The sequence below is a fragment of the Phocoena phocoena genome, chromosome 3 (assembly GCF_963924675.1).
Source record: "Phocoena phocoena chromosome 3, mPhoPho1.1, whole genome shotgun sequence".
Lineage (NCBI taxonomy): Eukaryota > Metazoa > Chordata > Mammalia > Artiodactyla > Phocoenidae > Phocoena > Phocoena phocoena.
The window spans coordinates 10,998,729-11,022,470 of NC_089221.1; positions in this window are offsets into that span (position 1 = coordinate 10,998,729).

The window sequence follows — 23,742 nt, forward strand, 5'->3', positions numbered from 1 at the left end:
TAAAAAAATGAGAGCAACCAAGCCAATAAACAAATCCACCAATAACAAGTGCTAAAAGCTATACTAAGATAAATATTAAATCAGAAACAAATCAGTTGCAGACAGCAAACACCAAGTCCAACACCTCAATTTTGGGATGATTCGTTGTCTATTCAGGTATTCCACAGACGTAGGGTACATCAAGTTGATTGTGGAGATTTAATCTGCTGCTCCTGAGGCTGCACAGAGAAATTTCCCTTTCTCTTCTTTGTTTGCACAGCTCACGGGGTTCAGCTTTGGTTTTGGTTCCTCCCTGTATGTAGGTCACCCTCAGGTATCTGTTCCCATACAGACAGGATGGGGTTAAAGCAGCGGCTGATTAGTGGGCTCTGGCTCACTCATGCCAGGGTGAGGGAGGGGTACAGTAGTTATAATTGGAAAGCGAGGCAAGCCTGTGGTGGCAGAGGCCAGCGTGACATTGCACCAGCCTGAGGTGTGCCGTGTACTCTCCCAGGAAACTTGTCCCTGGATCACGGGACCCTGGCAGTGGCGGGTTCCACAGGCTCCTGGAAGGGGAGGTGTGGACAGTGACCTGTGCTTGCACACAGGCTTCTTGGTGGCTGCAGCAGCAGCCTTAGTGTCTCATACCCGTCTCTGGTGTCCACGCTGATAGCCGCGGCTCACATCTGTCTCTGGAGCTCTTTTAGGCGGTGCTTTGAATCCCCTCTCCTCACGCACCCCAAAACAATGGTGTCTTGCCTCTTAGGCAGGTCCAGACTTTTGCCCAGACTCCCTCCCAGCTAGCTGTGGCGCACTAGCTCCTTTCAGGCTGTGTTCACACAGCCAAACGCAGTCCTCTCCCTGGGGTCTGACCTCTGAAGCCTGAGCTTCAGCTCCCAGACCCCATCTGTCCCAGCGGGCCAGGAGAGAAGCTTCTCGGGCTGGTGAGTGCTGGTTGGTAACAATCTTCTGTGCGGGAATCTCTCCGCTTTGCCCTCCACACCCCTGTTGCTGCACTCTCCTCCGTGGCTCCGAAGATTCCCCCCCTGCCCACCCCCGTCTCTGCCAGTGAAGGGTCTCCCTAGTGTGTGGAAACTTTTCCTCCTTCACAGCTCCCTCCCAGGGGTGCAGTTCCTTGTCTCTCTTCTTTTGTCCCTGTTTTTTTCTTTTGCCCTACCCAGGTATGTGGGAATTTTCTTGCCTTTTCGGAGGTGTGAGATCTTCTGCCATTTCCACATATAGATGTATTTTTGATGTATTTGTGGGGAGGAAGGTGATCTCCACGACCTAATCCTCCGCCATCTTGAAGGTCCTCCCCCAAAGCCATCTTAATTCATTAGAAGGCAAACCCAATTCTTTCAATTAAAAAATTAATTACCAAAAAAAAATCTAAAAAATATGATACTGTTATTTTCAAAATTGCAAAAGAATTATGTGGACCTCCCTCCAAATCATTGTTAAATAAATAAATAAATAAATAAATTTAAACATAAATAAAGGTGAAGATGATGGATAGGTCTATGATCAATTCAATTTTTGACCACTCCATTTGGTACTGTAATTAGTTAAACTATAGAATGAAGCCCTCCAATCCTAAGGAAGATAAATTACTAAGAGGATGTGACACAAGATAGACAGGAAAATATGATCTGGTCAGGAAAATAAAGGGAATTTGACTTTTTCTCCCTCTAATACACCCAAAAGAAAAATTACAGTTTTTAGTTTCTGCCTTCCCATCTCCATTCTATCAAATAAGTGGAATGCAAAAGAAAAAATACCATACTAAAGTTTGATTTTCCCTATTTTATAATAAATCCATAAGATATTTATGCTCCCATTACTAAAACAAGCAAACTACAAAAAAAGTCAAAAGCTGAGCATGACAAATTCATTCTGTGGGAGCGGGCAAGAAAAATATTTTCTGATCAGAGATTGAATAGAACTAGTTCTATATCTGATCCTGGATCATTGTTTCATGTTTAAGATGGTCATTTTTTCATAGTTCTTATATTAACAAGGAGGTAATCTATATTGACAAAATGCCACTAATTTTAATATGTAGTGTGTTTTAGAGTCATCCGTCATCTTGCATGGAATCGTTATTCAGGAGTAGATACAAGGCAAGAAAACATGGAAGAAAGAGAAAAGAAATGTCACCTTAGTTGTTCTTAATGGGCAGCATTTAAAGATTTTTAAATCAATACACCTAACGGAGGCAGAGTAAAACCTCATTAATTGTGCAAAGATGGGGCAGTAATCATTATGAAAGAAGAAGAAGAAATAAATAGACTTTCCCTCTAGAAAAAAAATGATGGCTCCATCTAACATTTAAAGTTCACTGATCTGAAAATGAGTTTAGTTCTTTAATATACTATAGTAGCACTTTGGAAGGGAAAAGCTGTTTTTTAAATACTGCCTTTGGTAGGTTTTAAAAGTTGAGCTCTATCAGAGATTTAACAGCTTGAAATGTTAATAGAAGAAGAGAATACAACTGAAGTAAATACAATTTGTTTTTCCATCACAGATTTCATAGGGGAAGGTGCTTCAAAAACAATTATGATTGCAGCTTTCAAATAACAATAACACAAGGTGGCAGACAGAACAACTACTAAAGCTGTAAAGTCAAGATAAACTTTGACACCATGAAGAAGATGGCCTGAAAAGATTAGCAATAATATAAAGATGGCAGCAACTCTAGCAAGTTATTTACATATTGTGGTTTTGTGTGTATATTTGTGCATAAGGATGGGAAGACAGTTTCCTCTCAAATATTTATGGGCACACATAAAACATCCCAGTCAGCCTAAATTATGTATTTCTGCATTTCCACTTTAAATAAACAGACATCAACTAACACACTTTTCCTTTGGTATAAAACATTTCATATCCAAAAATAGTTATGGAGCACCAGACTATATATTTGCCAAGGCTCCCTCAGGCAAGCAGGGATATTTCTGACAAGAGAAACGGCACTAACCCGTAACTGCTGAAGTCCTTGGTGCATGAAACACACACAATCCAGGCATTTACCCAGGTACCATAGTTAGAATTTAATGTGCACTGTTTAGTTCCCTCTCTTTGGCTCAGAAGGAGTGGTTTGACTTGGCAAACTCCACCATAAGGAAATTAAGACTTATCCAGTGATCTCATGTATACATACTTTCCATATTTTCAAATATTTTAATTTCAGAAAATTTTAAGAAAATGTACAAAGTGAGAAATTTTAATGACATGGTTTGTATATGTACTATTCTCATTAATTAAAATATTTTCTTTCAAGATAATGAGAATTTGAACTAATAATTATGACAATAATTATAAGGATTAAAATTCATATATACTGAAGTGAGTATAGCTTTCCTTATTAATAAAAATGTGTATTTCCTTTAGCAGAGTACATGAATATACATGCTGGTCATTTTGACACTTGTTTTCAAGTGATTTTTACAGTCTTTGCTCATTTTACCATGCACTCTGCTGCTTTTTCCTACTTTACTATAGAAATTTCAAAAGTATATTCAAGAAATTATAGTCAGAAGCTATGCATGGCTTCTTAGGAAATCAGTAATAAGAGTGAAATTTAATACTATACAAATGACCTTATGAGGCAGCCTTAGAAGGAACAGAGAGGGCTCCCTGGTGAGAGGATATGTACTTGATAGAGTGTAGTACTGATTAAATTAAAATGCTGCTGGTATCCTTTATCTTCCAGTTATCAAGTTTCCCCTACAGACCATTTATTCAAAGTGTTGCCTAAGCCTTAACACTGTCCTTCAACTAGCAACATATCTAATGGTTACATGGGTCACAGAATGAATTATATCCCCCTAAGAGGTATGTTAAAATCCATACTGCTGGTGCCTGTGAGTGTGAACTTTTTAGGAAACAGGGTCTTTGCAGGCATAATTAAGATGTTAATTAAGATGAAGTCATACTGGTATAAGGTGAGACTTTAATCCAATATGACTAGTGTCCTTATAGGAAGAAGAGAAGAGTCAAAAAAGAGAGAGACACAGAGGGAAGACAATGTGAACACACGGGGAGAATGTCAGCAGTGTACAATAAAGGCAGAGACAGGAATGATGTATCTACAGACAAAGGTTGTCAGAAACAGCAGAAGCTGAGAGAAAGGCACGCAACAGTTTCTCTTGGAGACTTTGGAGAGAGAGCCAGGCTCTGCCATCTTGATTCGGAACTTCCAGCATCAGAAATGTGGGAGAATACATTTATTCTGTTTTAAGCCATTCAGTTTGTGGTAATTTGTTATAAGTGCCATAGGAAATGAATGTGATAAGCACAAATTTTGATATGATAATTCAACTCAAGTATCTTTTAAAATATCCTACAACCTTATCTATTTAAACCACTGAGATAATATACATGTCTCACATATTATTAATCAGCCCATTTGTTGAATAGATACTTGCTTAAAGCCTGATGAGAGTTTGCTTGATAACCAAACACACCTTTGGGATGATGAGGATAAAAACAAAGTTGCTTTGAGCACAGAAGTTGTGGAAGCAGCTCATTGGAGCAAGTCTAGAGGAAAAATAGTGAGATTATGTCAGAAATGGGAGAAGAAGAAAGCTGCTCTTTTTCTGGTATAGCAAATCTCTAGGACCTCCGTATCCTCATAGAGATTGCCATTGTATGTTCAGAGTGCAAGAGACACTTGGAAGAACTGATGGAATTAGAGGGCATAAGTCCCTGAGTTAAGGAACTCTGCCTTCTTGGTCATAAACTTCCGGAAGATATTTTCAGGAATTTCTATGGCAAATACATAGACAAATATGTGACTTGCATTTTTCTGCTGCATTAAGCTTTATGCTATAGTTCCGTGAATCAATCTGAATCTTACAGCAGTACTCCAAATTATCCCTTTTTCCCTTAGTGTTGGAGACTGGCAAATGACCTATTTCTACTTTTGTCAATGGAAGAAAGGCTTAACAAAATAAATTCTCCTTTTTACTATTGCTGCATGACAAATCATTCCCAATTCAATCTGTTTACTAATGGTTGTAACAAATTACAAAAATTGAACAACCTGAAACAATTAGTTTATGTTTCTCATAATTTTGTGGACTACTGTATTCATTTTGATTACTGTGTAATTACCAGAAACTTAGAAGCTTTAAACAATAGCCATTTATTATCACAAAGTTCTTGTGAGTCAGGAGTCTGGGCATGAAGTAGCTGGACTCCTGCCCAGGGTCAAGCAAGACAGCTTCCATTTTCCAAACCAGCAGAAGAAATCTCTCTCTGCTATGCTACCACAGAATTTTATAAAATGTAACATAATCACAAGAGTGACTATCTTATTCTGTCCTATATAACATGGTATATTCAAGGGGCTGAATGTCTTATCATACTCACAATTCTTGCCTACACTCAGAAGGAGTAGAATATACAGGGTGTGTACTCCAGAGTGGATATACTTGGGAACCACTTTAGAATTCTGTCTCCAACAATCCGGAATTGTGGAAGAACTTGTCTGCACAGTTCTTACTTGTTTGGGTCTCTCCTGTGGTGCAGGGTGCAGACAGATGTCAGCTGTTTGCAGTCATCTGAAGGTTAGCTTGGGCTGGATAACTAGGATGACTTACTCAACGTGGCGACATTGTTGCTGGCTGTCATCCAGAAGATGTAATGGAAGCACATGGGTTCTCAAGCTGGAGAGTCAGACTCCTCCTGATATGGCAACTGGCTTCTTTTGGATCAAATATTCAGATAAACACGGTTGAAGCATCATGATCCCTTCTAACCTGGACTTGGGAATCTTTTTTTGTTATTTTCCTTATACTCTATTGGTTATGCTGGTTTCAAATCTATCCAGATTTGGAAGTGGGGATTTTCAACTTGCAGGCATGTTTTAAAATTACCATAGGACACTAGAATATAAGGACAGTGAGTCAAGCTGCCAACCTATATGTGGTTCTGTATAAAAATTACAGTGATACATACTTAGAACTCTTACGATAAGAAAACATGACAAACAGAGATATAACTGGGATACAATAACACCTATTTTGTTTTTGTTTTGATTTTCCCAACGTTGGTCATTTCATACTTCATCTGCTATTTCACTAAGGCTCTTACCCTGTTTCTATATCAAAAGAGGACATACATGATACTTTCTCTCAGGGACGGTTTGTGTATTGTGATAGCATTTTCATTGATTAAAGAGTCTGAATTTTCAGGTAATTCATGTGCTTGTAAGTTCACGGGCATTTTAGCTTAGGCAAATTAAATCAGTCTACATGCAGAAAACATGCTTGAATCCTCTGCAATCTTTAGAGATAAATTTCCTTTTTGTTACTTGCAGTTGAAGCAGAAAGAGACTCCATCTTCATCTTCTGTACAATTTTAAAGTTTTCTTTTATAATATGACCTTATATAAAACAATTCTCAACACTTCTTCAATATTCATAGCAAAGTCATTAAGTAGAAGATCTTTCAGTCTGAATTTCATATAACTCATACATGTAGTTGAATACCCATAGAAGTTTCAGGTTTGAATATTTATCTCTGCTTCTATGCAATTTTTTAATTTAAATGTGTAGTTGATAATTTTTTCCTATTTTTTCATTCTAATACTTTGAACTATATTCACCTAATTTAAATGTCTTAAATGAATGACTATTGATCAATTAGTTAACTGACCCTTTAACTTTTTTTTGAGTTAAAGGCATATCTTCATTCTACCAAATGTGGAACTTTTTCAATTATTGATAATAGTACTTATACTCAGAGAAATGCAATAGCAAGTGAAATTAGTAATTCATGTGTATGCAACCAAAATGTTAATATAAAATACTTTTAAAGTTATAGTTCTGGACATTTATGGCTAAAGTATATTGATAAAATATTTCATATATACAGCGATATAAAGTTAAGAGTTATTATCTTTGGTAGTCTGTAAATGGTTGATATTTCAGTTTGAAATATACATAAATTATAATTTTTAATCTTTAAAACAATTGGCCTGTTTTTACTTGGCAAGTGAGCAAACATACAAAATCAATACTTTTTACACATAATGAAACTTTTAAAAAATGTATAATTTAACACTTCATGTACAACGGATTTCGATACTGCAACTTGAACTTCATGTTGGGATTAAAAGTGCTCTTCTTCTTTGTTTCTTCACAGTTTTCTAGTTTCCCTTCATACTTTGCAGGTTCTGCAAAACCATGACTGGTATACTCCCGGGATAGGTCACCCAAGGAGATTCATTTAACCTTCCCACACTTCTTGGGATATTTATTTTGAATGTTTTTTTCCCATAAGCACTTTATATGTTAGAACAGATCCCTGGGCTCTAATAACTCAGAAAAGTTTATGTTTAACTTTCAGCCAAACCCCTTTCTAAGCACATGTTTTTCCCAAATGCCAAGTTTGGAATTGCCAATACACAAATTCATTGTGAAACTTCAATTTACTATTCAGAATGGAAAATGGGAATACACGTCTTAATCTATCAAAATAGCAAGGAAAAGTTTAGTTATAATGTTTCCTGGTATGGCCAAGCTTATTACTTATTGTAAATCTCTCCCTGCTTCCCAAGATTATTTAAACACTTTATTCTGAATATTGATACAGGAACAAGAAAAAATGCACCCCTCCAATTTATTTTTAGATAACTTTTAGGAAGATGAGAAATATATATGAATAATATTTAAAACCAACTAAATGAAATGGCTTAATGGAAAGAAGTCATAGCAAATTAAAAATAAAACTGTCGTATTTCTCATATATACCCATGTATACTTATATTAGCAATCAAGTGCCACATATATGAAAGGACCTCTAACTTGGTTTGTAAAGTCACTTAGGGCAACTTCACCTATGGCATGTTGGAAGTCTACAACTTAGAGCCATTAGTTCTTGGGCTAACTTCACTAACCTTTGACTTCAATGATGAGAGGCTGCAATTAGATTGCAGAAAAAATGCCCATGATGCACCTAAAAAAATACTTTATTGTCATGACTCACAAGAAAAGCCCTAATTCATTCATGTTGCACCAACATTCTAATCTTGCTCCATATTTCTCCAAACTACACTTCATAACCTGCCTTTTTGTTCCTTTGAATATCTTATTTCGTTATACACAAAAGTATCAAAACGTCTTGAAATATTTCCCCTTGCACATGGTTTTTCCATTTGGACCTATGGATGGCATGTAGCTACTCAACCTACAAACACCCAGAACACTAAGGAGATAGATTCTCTAGAGGTACTTGCTTTATTTTCAATGTTCTTATCATGATTTAAATTTCTTGAGGATAGGGACTATCCCTTTTTAAAACCTGTATTTTCTGGGATTGGCAAATAACAAGTTTAGTGAATAGCTAGGTATCTTCTCAGCTCTATTACTAGGGGTTCAAATTTAGGATCCACTACTGACCGCCCACTATTGATCACTGGTAGACTTGAAAACAGTCTGCAAGCAATATGGTATTTCTGTTTCTATACAGTTCACAGATTTGAAATGAAAGATTAATTGAGGTTTTTATATAGAAATCTCAGAATATTCATACTATACATAACTATCTTCAAGACTGCAAAAGTTCTTAGAAGAACAGTGATTTTCAGCTAATCTCTGCAAATTTATTTAATGAAGCTTTCCTTCTTAGTTATTTCAATTATTGGAATTTTTAAAAATGTGCTAAATATTCATTTGTAACTAGTGATTGTATTTTCAGAAATATGATCAATGTTCTCAATATTAATTATAAGTAGATCATAGTTTAAGAGTTTCTTGACCCATATTTCATGCTAACATTTATGATATTAGGTTGTATATATGTTTAACTAGAAGTACTTATTTTCAGTTAGTGACAAATTTTACATTAAATACCATCTTAAAGTCAATGAAATAAAGCATTATTTATCACTAAATTTTACTTAAGTTATAATGTACTATAAAAATAAACAGGGTTAAAATATGACAAAAAGCAAATTTGTAATTGGTAGATGATTGAACTGGCTAGTAAAGAGATGTTGAAAAAGCAGAAAAAATATGCAAATACTGTGAATATTAAAAAAAAAATTTACTGGAAAAGTGACCCTAGGACTTGTCATAAGTCTGAAATGACAGTAGTTTTTATAGAAGCAACCTCAGAAATATCCTAACTCTCAAACAAAGCTTCTCTCTCATTAATTTATTGAATTTTCCTAAGGTAAGAGTTAAACTATGATTTTTTTTTTTTTTTTTTTTTTTTGCGGTACACGGGCCTCTCATCGTTGTGGCCTCTCCCGCCGCAGAGCACAGGCTCCGGACGCGCAGGTTCAGCGGCCATGGCTCACGGGTCCAGCCGCTCCGCGGCATGTGGGATCTTCCCGGACCAGGGCACGAACCTGAGTCCCCTGCATCGGCAGGTGGACTCTCAACCACTGTGTCACCAGGGAAGCCCTGATTTTTATTATAAGCATTCAGTTTAGTAGCTAAAGAAGAGAAAGAGAAGAAAATTAGGGGGCCAACATTCAAAGTTGTTCTCTCCTTTGTGAAAATGGGAAAAAGCCACAGTTATGGTAAGAGGCTCATAAAATGAGTTGAAAATTTATGACAAATATTCTCAGACAAAACAGCAAAACCAAGCTTTTGGGACAATTCTTTTGTCTAATGACATGATTGTGGTTCTATGATATTAATGTAATACCCTATGACAGAAAAAAATTAGACTGTATTCATGAAAAACCTTAGAGCTTGATGAGACCCTGAACATGCAATGCTTGGTACAGTAGTGTTAAATACTTGAGTAAAAATATTTGCCAAATATTCTCTCTACAGAGAATATTAGAGATACAGGATTTTGTAAACTGGAATGTAGAGAGTACTCTTTTATGTATTAATATACCAGAGACAAGTATAGCAATAAAAGTCGCTGTTAGGAAAATACATGCGTTAATGACTACATGTCACTCCACACACTATTTTATATACATTCGAGTTAATTATCAATAATTTGCTCCCTGATCTTGATTCATTGTTCAAAAATGTAAATCGCAATTGTTGGTTGTATATGATTTCAATGTGCTGTAAAAAATAAAGAAGTAAAGACAGAGAAAGGGGACAATCAATAAAGAACACTGTTTTTCTCACTCTGAAGTCCACTACTCCTCAAAGTTCATATATGAGTTTTGAAATGATGGTTGAAATAATACTTGTAATTTAACGACTTTCTTACTGTCAGTAACTAACATTGATTTCGAGTATATTTCAAGGGCTTCACATCTGGTATACATCAGGTATTAACATCTTGAGAGACTGAAATATATTATTTTACTGTGAAAATATACCAATTTACATCAGATAAAATTTCAGGATGACTTAAGGACAAATTGTGATCCACATGGCTTGTTTTCTAGGATTCCAACTCTTTCTAAAAATTGATGATTTCTTATCAGATCTTTTGAAATGCTTAGATAATGACATAGAATTTCTTAAGATATTTAGTTGAATATTAATAATTACTTTATACAATCAAATGTAATCAAATTTTGTTAGAAATTCAGTCCCTGATTCACTGTTTCCTCCCAACTTGAAAGGGGTTTCCAGATTTTTAAAGTTACTTGATTTTCCCCAGAGTATCTAACGATACAATGGGTCTTCAGTAAGAAAAATCTCTGGTTTTGGGGTCCATGTTACATTTATCTTTTTTTTTTTTTTTTTGCAGTACGCAGGCCTCTCACTGTTGTGGCCTCTCCCGTTGCGGAGCAGAGGCTCTGGACGGGCAGGCTCAGTGACCATGGCTCACGGGTCAGCCGCTCCGCGGCATGTGGGATCTTCCCAGACTGGGGCACGAACCCGTGTCCCCTGCATCGGCAGGCAGACTCTCAACCACTGCGCCACCAGGGAAGCCCACGTTTACCTTTTTACTCAGAGATCTGGGGTTTCATGTCTCTATACTCATTTTTTATGGTGGAACTGTACCATTCTTAGATTTCAAAGCTATGGCAATCTTAATATCATTTTATTTATTTATTTTTTCATTCATTCCCACATACAGTCTTTTGTTTATTTTCTTTGTTTATTAATTTTTGTTGGAGTATAGTTGATTTACAATGTTGTGTTGTTCTCAGGTGTACAGCAAAGTGAGTCAGTGATATATATACATATATCCACTCTGTTTTAGATTCTTTTCCCATATAGTCTATTACAGAGTATTGAGTAGAGCTCCCTGTGCTATACAGTAGGTCCTTATTAGTTATCTATTTTATATATAGTAGTGTGTATATGTCAATCCCAATCTCCCAATTCATCCCTTCCCCCCAACCCCCTGATAACCATAAGTTTATTTTCTACATCTGTAACTCTATTTCTGTTTTGTAGATAAGTTCATTTGTACCTTTTTTTTAGGTTCCACATATAAGCAATATCATAACAATGGAATATTACTCATCCATAAAAAGAACAAAGTAATGCCATTTGCAGCAACATGGATGGACCTAGAGATTTTCATACTGAGTGAAGTAAGTCGGAGAGAGAAAGACAAATATCATTTTATTTTTACAATAAAAATTAGTAGCTCAAAGATGGGACTGAGAAAGGGAAACGAGTCAACATTTAGAAAGTAGGATAGTGAGTTGAGAAGAAAAATTTGAACTGAGGCTGGACTGCACAGTTTCACCTGTCATCTTATGCTGCTCAGATGAAGCATGGAGAACACATGTATTGACATTTAAGTAGGAGTGAAATTATGCCAGGCACTTATAGAAAAGGAAAGGGCTGTGGCTGTTTGAAGGGAGTGATGGATGTTTGAAGGGCATGTGTTTGTGGGATGAGAGGAGCTGATTGTCTAGAGCAGTGGTTCTCAAAATGTAATCTATTAACTAGCAGTATCAACATCACCTAGACCTTTAGAAAAAAAATTCTATGTCCTACCCAGAGCTACTGAATCAGAGCTCAGTTGGAAAGGCCCAGCAGTCTCTGTTTTAACAAACCCTCTAGATAATCCTGAGGCATGCTGAAGTTTGTCTGCATACATTTATTTGTAAAGATGGGAATAATGTTAAGTGAGCGAGACTTTGAAGTCAAGATTTTTGGAGACTGTATATGAGGCCCATAGAAGTGAATGGTTGATATAGAATAAGCGAAAATTGCCAGAAAATGAGTTCAAGAAACAGAGACAGATTGTTGGACAGAATATACATGTGACTCATCAACTCATCAAAATTGTTGTGAAAGTTCTAACTGAAAGAAATTCGGCAAGCTGGTAGAAAATATTTTCAATGAGTTTGGAGTAATTGGGATGAAAGGATGTTTCAATGGAACTAGTGTTCTTAGAAAATAAGAAAAGAGTAACATTCTTAAGTAACAAAGATGAGCAATGGACACATGTAGTTCACCTCTAGGCATCGTGATACATTGGATGGAACAAAAACTAAAAAACAAAAAACACAGCCATGAATGGGCAGGTCAGCAGGAGAGATATGACTCAGCATTGAAGACATTCCATCTCTTCATGAAGTATATACATTTATTTTTCATCTAGGGAAGTTATTTATTTTAGAAAATAGAATACTTGCCACCTGAAGGGAAGCATCAGATTATGCCTTGTCCCGGGGTCAAAACAGGAATTTTTCTTTACATAAAGGTGCTATTCATAGAAGAAACCCCAAAAGCATGAATTAAAATATTTTCATATTTAAACATTGCCATATCAGCCTGTTACTTGATATAGGTCACATAATCAGAGATTCCTTTCTTTGACTAATTTCTCAAAAAAAATTCCTCCAAGAATAGTTTGTGATGCATATTCAGCCCTTGGTTATTTTTGTTGCATAAATGAATGAAGACATTTATGACTCTGGTGTGGCTTCTGGAGTGATATGTTCCCCATTAGACAGCATTGCGTATTTATTTTCACATCAGAAATCATTGGTGTAAATCAATTATGTATAATTTCTAGCCACTGCAATATTTTAAAATGTTTTCTGGGGAAATGCTATGACACTTTCATTAAATCTTCAAAGAGATGTGTGAGGGGAAAAATATAAAAGAACCATTGTTTAGGGAAAATAAATTTAAAAACAAAGCCCTTAAAATCATGTTTGTATATATACATATACAAATTTTAAAGGTAAACATAAAAACCAAATGATATTTCATCATCTGAGGTGACCACTTTTAATAATATTCTGTGTGTTTATATATATGATGATATATCAATTATATAATTTTACATATTTTATTATCATATTTTTTATTAGCATGCCTTGAATTTTTACTCAACTATACAACATGGACATAATTCCATGAAGATAAATATGAACTAACTTTATTTAATGGCTACATGATATTACAATATTTGTTTCTATTATGATACAGTTAACTAATATTAAGTTCTAGGCCCTTAACTTGTTTCCAAAACCATACAATAAAGAATGCTAAAATCTAAACTATTGAATGATTTTCTATTTATGATAAATTATGTGACAACCAAAAAGCTTCCTAAATAATGTACAAAATTTCATTGTGTTTTTTACATTATCACCATTCCTGAATTTATTATTTTAATAACTTTTATTAAATAAACTTTGAGAATAACTATGAGAAATATTTAAAGTTAAAACAGAGCTGAAATGATAGGATGGAAATGTTCAGAATTGTGTGGGGTTTAATGGAAATTTAATAATAACTACTCATTTCAAATAATCCCTGAAATATAAGAACCATAGAACACAATTCACCAAACACAAAGTTCTTTTCAACTGTCATTGGCAGAGGAGGGTAGATCATGATCAGTCATTGAGATGAAAGCTATTTTATGCAAGTAATGTAAAAATGTAAATACACTCTACATCTGTATTAATACCACTGACTTGATAAATGTTTTGGGAACATTTATTTTCCTTAATGCTGAATAAGAGTTGATAACTTAGCTAAGAATCATGGTGAGGGTAACATAAGAAAACAAAGCCAGCTACAGCACCCTGCAAAGTATTAAAATGAATGTCTAGCAAGAAATGAATATCTGACTTCCCAAATGTCTTTCCTAAAAGCAAGAAAGACTTGCCCCAAAATGTCTAACAAACGTTCTCTATCTAGTGCAAGATTTGTGGTATATTCTTTTTTTTTTTTTTTTTTTGCTGTACCTGGGCCCCTCACTGTCATGGCCTCTTCCGTTGTGGAGCACAGGCTCCGGACACACAGGCCCAGAGGCTGTGGCTCACGGGCCCAGCCGCTCCGCAGCACGTGGGATCTGGGGCACAAACCCGCGTCCCCTGCATCGGCAGGTGGACTCTCAACCACTGCGCCACCAGGGAAGCCCCAGATTTGTGGTATATTCTTATTCACGACCAAATTCATGGCAAAATGGTTTTGTCATTAGAACAGTAATAACTCTTCCTGAGATATGAAGTTTTTCTTATTGTCCTTAAATCTTTGAAAAGTCCTCTAAACACATACCAATAAATAGTTGGATCATTGCTTTATTTCCATGAATCAGAATTTAACATCTGAGAAAAATATCCCAGATGCTATTTAAAAACGCTGTTTGAGAAAAGCAGCACCCTAATTCCAGAGTACAGATCTGAAATGAAAACTGCATACACTTAAATGGCACAGTTGAAGAAAGTGTGAAGAGTCGTTTTATTGTCTCCATACATTTAAAATCTTCCTATAGCTGAGGAAATATGCTCTTACTAAACTCCTTTCTCTGCATCATCTGAAGAAATTAAACTAAAAATGTATAAAATTATAAGGAAAATTGTAATGAGTTAAAAATTAAATAGTATCACTTGAGTGCAACTGATGTTTCAAAATGTTGCTAAATACACATGGGCAATGAAATCTGTGATCACCTGAGTTAATTTTGCATGTTAAGTATCAGTGAAATAAATACTATTTGATCCATTCCTGAGAAATTATCAGGAATGATCTTCTAAGATTTGTGCTGCTCAAAACACACACACACACATAGACACACATACACACTCAACTACAATTGAATTTCTGTTTTATTTCTTTTGTGAACTAAGATAAGAATGATGTATTTGGTCATAACAACTTTACCTCAGAGGAAATCTTTTAAAGTGAAATGAATGGCAATCATGATTTATATGATTTCTGATCACATGTGTGCATGTGAAACATAATACATTAGGGAAGGTCATGATTTTAAACTGGAATTCCACAGCATTGTACTATATGGTATCTTGAGAATCCTTTAACTCTTCTCAAGAATATTAACTTACTGTTTAGTGATATCTCGAAAAAAGCCTAGACATCTTCATCTTCAATTTATTGTGAGAAACATTAATTTAAATTAACAAATGGATTCAGGGGAATGATGCAGTGCTTAGAGATGTTTTAACTTGAACATAAACAGCAACAAAAAGAAACAAAATACATTTTAAAATATGTCTTAAAATTAGATTGTGGATAAGTAAAATAATTGGTAAAAACGACTGTTTTATTTTCAAGTATTTTGATAGGACTATTGGATTTTGATCTACTAAATTTCTTCTCCACTCTAGTTGAGGTAATTGTTTTGTTTTTGTCTTCAATTTGCCTGAATTCATGGATTCAGAAGGAGAGCAAATGGAAACCATCTTGCATCTCAGCATTTCATATTCTTACCCAACTCGTGATGAGTGTAGTAGGACATGGTGGAAAAGAAAAGAGGAGTGGCCACACTCCACCCCAACCATATTTCCTTCCAATTACTTGCCACCATGCTGGGGTGTTTTAACAGATAAAGAGTGCTGACCCAACTCTAATTTCTGGGATTTCCTGCTATAATGCCAACCAATTAACATGTTAGGTGTAACAGGATCAGCTAGTTTGCTATTTTGGAACTCCACAAAGATTGTGTGTTTCTAGCTGTTGGAAAAGTTTAATGAAAGAATAAAGATATGGTTTTAGTGATCTGTGGAGGGTCCCACAACTTGCCAACCCCTCATCTGGGAGTAACACATTTATATATAGTACAATTACTTGTCATAATGAAAATCAAATGTCAGTTGGAAATCCTCAAATTGCAACATGTAGAGGCAGTGAAATACATGATCTAACCACAGAACAGAGTTTTAGTCAGAAAACTTGGAATCCAGGAGCAATAGAATCATATTTAAATGTTAGGAATTTTACACTGGAGTTCAAATGTTGTATACTTAGGGAAACAGAGAACTATTTAACATTCTTTCCTTGTTTTGTATAATTCCTTTACACCATGTAGCAACTTTTCCGAGCTCTCATCAAAAATCTTTGAAATTTTATTCTGTACTCCTCTTCTGTACAAACTTGTACTAGTGGCTGCTTTTGACTCCATTTTTTTTTATCACAAAAGCCTCAAAAAAAATACAGTCTGTTTTGATACAGGTAGATATGTCTTTGCAAAATACAGAAGAAAAACATGAGTGGCCCACACCATATATTATTTGTGAGGAGGGATGAGAGTGACTAAATGAAAATTCTTAAATTAATAACTTTGTCACGAATACATAAAGGAAGGCTTACACATTTAAAATGTTTTACCCTAGTACATATTATAGATATTTGAATTTCAAGATTCAACATTGATAGTCAAGTGACAATATAATGTCTCTAAGAGGTAAGTAACAGTGCAACCACCTTTCTTTCAACTACCACCTCTCACATAAGCCAGAAAAATGCAGTTTCTATGAATCTTAAGAAGGAAAATAAAAAGATCAGAAAATGAGAGAAATATCCTCCTTGGCATTCTGGACAAAAATTTCTGGAATGCCCACTTATTGGATATTAAGATAGAGATATCGTTAATTTTTATCCCTAGATCTCAATAAGGTTAATTAAAGTTCATAAGAATATACATAAAATGTTACATGATTAACATATTAAGTCATAAGTCCATTGTCCCAAAGGAGAAGACTTAAAATATAGTTTTTACATGTATATTAGAGTCTGACCAATGAACCAAATCAAATCAGCTAATGAACTGAGTAAACTTAAGAGGGATTAATTAGGTTGGTAATTATACATTAAATTAAAAAGTGATATAAATTATTTTGTTAGCAGAAAATGGCAGTTGACAACTTGTTATAAATTCTCATAGCATTTATTATAATAACATTAATCATGTGCAGCCGTTCTGCTTTTTGGGTAATTATATGAGTAATTCCATAGAATTTCATTCAAAAACAGTATCTTCTGTTCACAGAGGGGAGATGAATATGTAATATAAGAAATACAAGATTAGCTTTTCATGTGCTCATAAATTAGTTTCAAAAGGAGGAAACAGGGCTTCCCTGGTGGCGCAGTGGTTGAGAGTCCACCTGCCGGTGCAGGGGACATGGGTTCGTGCCCCGGTCCGGGAAGATCCCACATGCCGCGGAGCAGCTGGGCCCGTGAGCCATGGCCACTAAGCCTGCGCGTCCGGAGCCTGTGCTCTGCAACGGGAGAGGCCACAGCAGTGAGAGGCCCGCATATGGCAAAAAAAAAAAAAAAAAAAAAGGAGGAAACATCTTTCTAGGTGATGTCAGATAAATCTCTAAAATATTATAATACTAATTTGAGTAGTATAGTACCAAATTTACCTTACTATTTAACACTGCATGTAAATTTTATTAATATAGAAGACCCCACTGTGAATTCAAATGTTGTCCAACTCTGAGAAAAAATAACATTCACTTTAACCAAAAAAGTTACACAGTTGCACTGTAAGCTTAATTATATATTTGGATTAGGTAGTGTTTTGTTTGTTTTCCTATTCAATATTCCTTCTTTAGCACATAAGCAGCTACTTACTTCCCAAATACTGGGTTATTAGAAGGAACACATTTAGTCTTTCTTTCTCTTATGCTCAGTCTTTGTTTCCCCCTTAAATTATGCTCTTTAAATGTAAGGGCAGATGTGAAGTTTGGAGAGAGTCTGATACACTTTGAGGAAATTTGCTTCTTCAGATGGGCAAATAAATGCACCTCAAGTTCAGGAAATGTGCTGCATTTTCTATCAAACTTGCTGCCACAGAGATGAGAATTAAGAATGATTGGAGCATCTTCTCTATTCTTCCATTCCTGCTGGTAACCAAACCTAAGTGAAGTAGAAGGGCCTGTATTATAGAAACAGTTTGGGACTCCTTCTCTCTTCCTATTTCTTCCTCTCATTAACTTATCTAGAGATAAGCCTAGAGGCTTGAGGTCCTTGAGTCTCTCTTGAGCTTCAAATTTCTTCTGTTAAGTGGAAAGGGCTGGACCAGCAAGGTGGGATAGCCCTTCCTGATGTTCAGTCCTTGTCAATAAAATGGAAGGATAAAATTCATCTCTTTATAGCCTCTGTTTAAGCTATCTTATTTACCATAGTTTAATACTGAGTAAGTATTATAAAATTGATTACAGAGATTTCTAACCTTGGATATCATCTGGAGAATTTTCAATTACTTGTTTGCTTCTTGAAATTCAGATAAAACTTATTTGTGAAGTCCTCTGGTCCAGGTGCATTTTAGCAAGCTAAATCATTTTTTTTTCTTTGTAAAATGATATACAGTCCAGAGGATTCATTGAAGTAATTTATATTTTACAAAGAATATTCCCATTATCTTCAAGTTTCCAACATGTCACCATGGGATTGGATAATAATAATTAGTGGTAATACTCATGCATTTGTGGTAGATCTCTTTCAACATTCCTAAATTTGCACATTTTTATACACTCACATCAGAATCAACAGTGATTTATCTAATAAGTGATTGGTATTTTCAAAGAACAGGTTATTATTTGTTCAGTCTACCATTTTTTGTGTTGGTCATTAATTTCACTATTTACTTTTAGTAGTTCCCTCATCTTAGTTTCCTTTACATTATTCTGCTATTTCTAGTTTCCTAATATAACTATTCCTTTTAGTTCTCATAATTAACCATTTCTTATGCAATAACATAAGATTGGTATATTGGAATTATTAAGTTTATTTTTCTGTAATCTTCTGGTAAGATTGGAAATTGCATGAAATAAGCTATATGGCTTCTTTAGAAAAAAATATTAAAGAAAAACAAAGACACTGGGAAGCATCCAATAGCAGGCAGAAGTCAGCATGAGTTTGCTTTCACAACAGTGCAACTGGAAGGGAAAGAATTAGGATTTTGAGGCTTTCCAGCCAAATTTTTTTTCTCACTGTGGAAAACAACAGTGGAAACCATAACTTTAGTCATTCAAGGTGCCAGAGATAGGTGGGGGATTTAAAGACGGAAATTCTGGTAGCAGGGATATCACAGAACACCACAAATTTTGAACATATATTCTTCACCAAATCTCTTGCTGTTATATAAATTATGCGTATATTTGGGAGACCCTATGGCTGAACAGAATACGTAGAGAGAGAGTGGGAGCTTGAAAGATAGAGCAGTATGGGGTCAGGTCTGTGAGATTTTTGCTTCTCTACTTGAGTGCATTCCCAAAGTCTGCAGCCCAGAAAGAAGAAGTCCTCTGGTTTCACAACGTCAGGTGACAGTCTGAAGCTGGTAGAGAGGTGTAAATAACACAGGAAGCAGGGAGACACCCCCAGAGTGTTGGGCTAAAGCAGCAATGGTGGGAAGCCGTTAGAACAACACATACATCTGTTTCTGTAAAATGCAGGGAAGAAAAATTTTGCTGCTTAAGTCCAGGAAAATTAACTGCCTTCTAGAGCAGCATTTGTTAAAGTATATATTCAACAATGTCCAATTTTCAACCCAAAGTTATTAGACATGAAAAGAAATAGGAAAATGAGACATATATTGAAGAAAAGATGAAGTTAATGACAACAGATTCTGAGTAGGTCCAGACATTGGATTTAGCAAAGACTTCCAAACAGCTATTATGCATATATCTAAAGAATTAAAGGAAAATATGGATTCAGATAAGGAATATTAAAATACTTAAAAATTTTAAAGTTAAAAGTAGGACACATAAATTTAAAAAATGCTATTTAGGCTTATAGCAGATTGGAGATTAAAAAAGTAATATGTAACCTTGAAGACAGATTGAAAGAAACTACCCTCTCTGAAGAACAAAAAGACAAAAATTGGAGAAATATGGACAGATATCTATTTCCATCAACAATGTGACAGAAGAAACTAGATTTACCTTTCTCACTTAAACAGCTAGAAATCCAAATAAAATGCATAAAATGATGGTTTTCAGACCTGCACAGACAAAGCATAGGACGGTGATTGCTGAGAGGACTGCCCTAGACTGCTACCTAAAAATAGCTTCCTGACCTCAGCACAGAGCAAAAACCAAGAGAGCCTTGTGGTCTTGCTGATTTAAATAAAAAGAGTTCAAAGTCCAGAAAGGTCAAATTGGCTTAATTTTCATCCCAGAGTAGAGAGGATCAAGCCATAGATGGAAAAATATCAGAGATCTCTACAGGAGTTCCCTAGACTCTTTGGCTGAGAACTAATCTATACATTTATGGGAAGAAACTACCAATTCTGGAGAAAGAGCCACAAGATAGAATTGTGATGAGTTGAATAATTCCTAGAGATCACACAGGGCTAGGGATATTCTTGCACTCAGCAAGAAGAGTGAAATAAACCTCCTAGTAAACTGGGTATTGAGTAAATTCTTCAAAAAGTTAACAGCTAAGTCCTAACCTAAAATATGTTTCAGACTTACCCTGAAAAGAGATTTTTAGGGGCTTCAGTCGGAGCGCAGGGAGAGGACTGGTGGTGTGAACACAGCCTGAAGGTGTTAGTGCCCCACAGCTAGCCGGGAGGGAGTCGGAGAAGAATTCTGGACCTGCAGAAGAGGCAAGAGACTTTCTCTTCCCTCTTTGTTTCCTGGTGCGCAAAGAGAGGGGATTAACAGCACAGCTAAAATGAGCTCCAGAGATGGGCGCAATCCAAGGCTAACAGCGCGGACCCCAGAGACGGGCATGAGACGCTAAGGCTGCTGCTGCCGCCACCAAGAAGCCTGTGTGTGAGCACAGGTCATTATCCACACACCCCTTCCTGGGAGCCTGTGCAGCCCGCCACTGCCAGGGTCCCTGGATCCAGGGACAACTTCCCCAGGAGAACGCACGGCGCGCCCCAGGCTGCTGCAATGTCAGTCTGGCCTCTGCCGCAGCAGGCTGGCGCCACATCGTGCCCCTACTTCCCCCCGGCCTGAGTGAGCCAGAGTCCCCGAATCAGCTGCTCCTTTAACCCCATCCTGTCTGAGCGAAGAACAGACGCCTTCCGGTGACCTACACGCAGAGGCGGAGCCAAATCCAAAGCTGAGCCCCGGGAGCTGTGAGAACAAAGAAGAGAAAGGGAAATCTCTCCAAGCAGCCTCAGGAACAGTGGATTAAATCTCCATAATCAACTTGATGTACCCTGCATCTGTGGAATACCTGAATAGACAAACAATCAACCCAAATTGAGGAGGTGGACTTTAAAAGCAAGATTTATTATTTTTTTCACTTTTCCTCTTTCTGTGAGTGTGTATGTGTATGCTTTTGTGTGAGATTCTGTCTATATACATTTGCTTTCACCATTTGTCCTAGGGTTCTACCCATCCGGTTTTTCTTTTGTTTTTTAGTTTAAAAAAATAGGTCTTAATAATTATTTTTTATTTTAATAACTTTATTTTATTTTATAGTACTTTATTATATTTTCTTTTATCCTCTTTCATTCTTTCTTTCTGCTTTTTCTCCCTTTTATTCTGAGCCGTGCAGATGAAAGGCTCTTGGTGCTGCAGCCAGGAGTCAGTGCTATGCCTCTGAGGTGGGAGACCCAACTTCAGGACACCGCTCCACAAGAGACCTCCCAGCTCCACATAAAATCAAATGGCGAAAATCTGCCAGAGATCTCCATCTCAATACCAACAACCAGCTTCACTCAACGACCAGCAAGCTACAGTGCTGAACACCCTATGCCAAACAACTAGCGAGACAGGAACACAACCCCACCCATTAGCAGAGAGGCTGCCTAAAATCATAATAAGGCCAAAGACACCCCAAAACACACCACCAGACGTGGACCTGCCCACCAGAAAGACAAGATTCAGCCTCATCCACCAGAACACAGGCATGAGTCCCCTACACCAGGAAGCCTACACAACCCACTGAACCAACTTTAGCCACTGAGGACAGACACCAAAAACAATGGGAACTACAAACCTGCAGCCTGCAAATAGGAAACCCCAAACACAGTAAGGTAAGCAAAATGAATGACAGAAAAACACACAGCAGATGAAGGAGCAAGATAAAAACCCAACAGACCTAACAAATGAAGAAGAAATAGGCAGTCTACCTGAAAAAGAATTCAGAATAATGATAGAAAAGATGATCCAAAATCTTGGAAATAGAATAGAGAAAATGCAAGAAACATTAAACAAAGACCTAGAAGAACTAAAGAGGAAACAAGCAATGATGAACAACACAACAAATGAAATTAAAAACACTCTAGAAGGGATCAATAGCAGAAAAACTGAGGCAGAAGAATGGACAAGTGACCTGGAAGATAAAATAGTGAAAATAACTACTGCAGAGCAGAATAAAGAAAAAAGAATGAAAAGAACTGAGGACAGTCTCAGAGACTTCTGGGACAACATTAAATGCACCAACATTCGAATTATAGGGGTTCCAGAAGAAGAAGAGGGAAAAAAAAAGGAAATGAAAAAATATTTGAAGAGATTGTAGTTGAAAATTCCCTTAATATGGGAAAGGAAATAGTTAATCAAGTCCAGGAAGCACAGAGAGTCCAATACAGGATAAATCCAAGGAGAAACACACCAAGACACATATTAATCAAAATGTCAAAAATTAAATACAAGGAAAACATATTAAAAGCAGCAAGAGAAAAACAACAAATAACACACAAGGGAATCCACCTAAGTTTAACAGCTTATCTTTCAGCAGAAACTCTGCAGGCCAGAAGGGACTGGCAGGACATATTTAAGTGATGAAGGAGAAAAACCTACAACCAAGATTACTCTACCCAGCAAGGATCTCATTCAGATTTGATGGAGAAATTAAAATCTTTACAGACAGGCAAAGCTGAGAGAGTTCAGCACCACCAAACGAGCTTTACAAAAAATGCTAAAGGGTCTTCTCTAGGCAAGAAACACAAGAGAAGGAAAAGACCTACAATAACCAACCCAAAACAATTAAGAAAATGGGAATAGGAACATTCATATCGATAATTACCTAATGCAAAAGGACTAAATGCTGCCACCAAAAGACACAGACTGGCTGAATGGATACAAAAACAAGGCCCATATATATGCTGTCTACAAGAGACCCACTTCAGATCTAGAGACACATACAGACTGAAAGTGAGGGGATGGAAAAAGATATTCCATGCAAATGGAAACCAAAAGAAAGCTGGTGTGGCAATTCGCATATCAGACAAAATAGACTTTAAAATAAAGATTATTAGAAGAGAGAATGAAGGACACTACATAATGGTCAAAGATTCATCCAAGAAGAAGGTATAAAATTTGTAAATATTTATACACCCAACATAGGAGCACCTCAATACATAAGGCAAATACTAACAGCCATAAAAGGAGAAATCAACAGTAACACATTCATAGTAGGGAACTTTAACACCCCATTTTCACCAATGGACAGATCATCCAAAATGAAAATAAATAAGGAAACACAAGCTTTAAATGATACATTGAACAAGATGGACTTAATTGATACTTACAGGACATTCCATCCAAAAACAACAGAATACACATTTTTCTCAAGTGCTCATGGAATATTCTCCAGAATAGATCATATCTTGGGTCACAAATGAAGCCTTGGTAAACTTAAGAAAATTGAAATTGTATCAAGTATCTTTTCCGACCACAACACTATGAGACTAGATATCAATTAC